Source organism: Podarcis gaigeae, assembly GCF_964106915.1.
Source record: "Podarcis gaigeae genome assembly, chromosome: 5".
Classification (NCBI taxonomy): domain Eukaryota; kingdom Metazoa; phylum Chordata; class Lepidosauria; order Squamata; family Lacertidae; genus Podarcis; species Podarcis gaigeae.
The window spans coordinates 71,271,692-71,275,081 of record NC_139681.1 but is presented as its reverse complement, the minus strand read 5'-3'; positions in this window follow the sequence as shown (position 1 = coordinate 71,275,081).

The window sequence follows — 3,390 nt, the reverse complement described above, 5'->3', positions numbered from 1 at the left end:
GTCATCTGTGCATGTCCAATGGCTGTCTGAACTCTACTAACTGCAGCTTGTGTTTTCAAATGGTGTGGTGGAAAATGCATCAAACGAGTGTTTCCCATGAAACTACTGAATACATATGGATTGTGGTTAATGTCCTGTGTACTCTGCTTCAAACAGCGGTGGTGGAAGTACACTGGGGTCAGAGTAAAGGGAAATGGGTACACTGCCCTCTTACCAGGACAGCTCACTTTTTAGTGGTTTGCAATCGCCGGCAGCCAGTGTTGGAAAACAAGCCCCCTCCGTAGAGGCTGGCCCCTCTCACTGCTCTCGGAGCTTGTTTTCCGGTAACCTCCTCTGGCTGACATCCCGGACAGACCAGGGAGATTTTGATAGGCGACATTTCCCAGCGTGGGTAAATGCACACCCCCTCCTCCTGCTTCCCTGGCAGGGAAAGAAGATAGTCAGAAACGTCTATTTACATCCTTTTATTTCTGATGTTACAGCACTACAGAAATCATGTCCGACCACTTCAAACTTCATCTAGCAAGTAAGACAAACTTCCTGTACAAACGGAAGGTCTCAAATTACACTCTTCACAGAGCTCTGAGAAGCCTGTGAACTTCCGGGAAAGTTCTTCCCACATCTAGCCATATCTTGTGATGTAAACAATCCAGTTTGCAGCTGTGTTGCTCTCATATACTGACAGCCAGTAACACGTCCCTGCTAAAGTTGGTGCTGACCATCCAAGAACAATGGGGTGACTGCTCTGAAGCAGCTCAAGTCTGTTGTGGCAAGCACCCTCTTTAAAAACACGCAAGCTAACACGAGCATGTTGAACCCACATTGTCTCGCCAGAGTGGTGCATGTTCTAGTTATCTCCTGCTTGGGCTACTGCAATGCGCTCTACATGGGGCTACCTTTGAAGGTGACCCAGAAACTACAACTAATCCAGAATGCGGCAGCCAGACTGGTGACTGGGAGTGGCCATCAAGACCATATAAAACCAGTCCTGAAAGACCTACATTGGCTCCCAGTACGTTTCTGAGCAAAATTCAAAGGATTGGTGCTGACCTTTAAAGCCCTAAATGGCCTCTGCCTAGTATATCCGAAGGAGCGTCTCCACCCCCCATCGTTCAGCCCGGACACTGAGGCCCAGCTCCGATGGCCTTCTGGCGGTTTCCTCACTGCGAGATGTGAGGTTACAGGGAACCAGGCAGAGGACCTTTTCAGTAGTGGCACCTGCCCTGTGGAACACCTTCCCATCAGATGTCAAGGAAATAACACAACTATCCAACTTTTAGGAGACATCAGAAGACAGCCCTGTTTAGGGAAGTTTTTAATGTTTGAAGTTTTATCATGTTTTTAATATTCTGTTGGGAGCCGCACAGAGTGGCTGGGGAGACCCGGCCAGATGGGAGGGGGAATAAATTTATTATTATTATTATTATTATTATTATTATTAGGAGCTCAAGGGTGCGTAGTGTCTTGACAATTTTTCACCAAGGTAACGGCTCTCATCTGAAGAAAGCATCTCCACCCCTCTGTGGGGTCCCTGAGTTCAGAGGCAGTTGGGAAACAATGCTGGGAGTTAATTATTGCTTGTAGGTTTCACTGAGGTTTCTGGTTGCTTATGGCTGAAAGCAGGACTTGAGGAACCTTCAGTTTGTCCCAGCAAAGCTCTTCCTAGTACTCAATTGCATGGTGGGGTTTGCATCGTAACCACATGTACTTGAAAGTATGCACTATAGAATTCAATGGGGGTTAGGTTAAGGTAAAGGGACCCCTGACAGTTAAATCCAGTCATGAATGACTCTGGGATTGCGGTGCTCATCTCACAGACAGTTTTTCTGGGTCATGTGGCCAGCATGACTAAGCCGCTTCTGACGCAACGGAACACCGACAGAGCAACTCATGAAAACGCCATTTACCTTCCCGCCAGAGTGGTACCTACTTGCACTTTTGGGGGTGCTTTCAAACTGCTAGGTTGGCAGGAGCTGGGACGGAGCAACGGGAGCTCACCCCATCACGGGGATTCGAACCGCCGGAACTGCCAACCTTTTGATTGGCAAGCCCTAGGCTCAGTGGTTTAGACCACAGTGCCACCCACATTACTCCCAGGTAAATAGGATTAGGATTGCAGTCTTAGATGATACCCTTAAGGGAGACACTTTAGTCTGCAACATGCACATGGTGCAAAAGGTGGTGGTAAATGGGGTGGGGGAATGCTGTATCCTGGCGGGAGACCAACACAAATGCTCTACACTTTCTGATTCCTTGTGGGACAGAGAGGTGAGTGGCACTTTCTCAAATGCATCCTTTTCCTTACCCTACCCTTTTAATTTGGAAAAAAACAACAGCTAAGTGCCAAACCACTGTCACATGCTTTGCATGAAAAAAGGTCCCTATCAGCTACGGTTAAATAACTGCACTGGTAAGCTGCTGCAGTTCTATACAGTGGTACCTTGGGTTACATATGCTTCAGGTTACAGACTCTGCTAACCCAGAAATAGTACCTCGGGTTAAGAACTTTGCTTCAGGATGAGAACAGAAATCGTGCGGCAGCAGCAGCGGGAGGCCCCATTAGCTAAAGTGCTACCTCAGTTTCAGGTTAAGAACAGAACCCAAGGTACCAATGTACATACATACATACTAGAACTAAGCCTCATTGCATTCAATGGGATTTACCTCTGAGCAGATACTGCACAGCTAGTGATTTTCAGTTTTGCCTGTGAATGGCAGGGTTTTCTGTCCTTTACCAGCCACTGGCTTCCTGAAATCTTGACATTTGCCAGCAAATGTCAGCAGGCAGAATTTCAAACGCTGCTTTGATCCAGAAATCCAGTTACAGATAGGTAGCCGTGTTGGTCTGCCATAGTCAAAACAAAGATACTGAAGAAGTGTGCATGCACACAAAAGCTCATACCAAGAACTAACTTCGTTGGTCTTTAAGGTGCTACTGGAAGGATTTTTTTTTGTTTTGATCCAGAAAGCGAGTCATACCATATACCCCATAGAGTTATGCTCTCAGGCTAAAACCCATCGATCTTGGGAAGTCGTGCTGTGAGCTTTGGCTAACTAACTTCGAATATCAGCCGCTGATCATCTACATCTTAATCCGCAGGGGGGTTGGACTAGATGACCCTAAGGGTCCCTTTCCATCTCTACAATTCTATGAGCTTTATGTATGCTTACTATATATACCAGCTGTGGCTGCTTCTGGGCCTGCGAAGTTGCGAGATGGTATCTGAATCACACAGGGGGAAATTACGCCCGCCTGGGACAACAAGCCCTTTTGGCGGCGCCTCTACTCTATGTTTTATGGCAGTCTCACGACGGGAGGTTGGGCGCGGCTGCTGCTGCCATTACGGCGCCACCCTCTCCCGCGGGTTGGGAGGGGAGGAGTGACGTCGT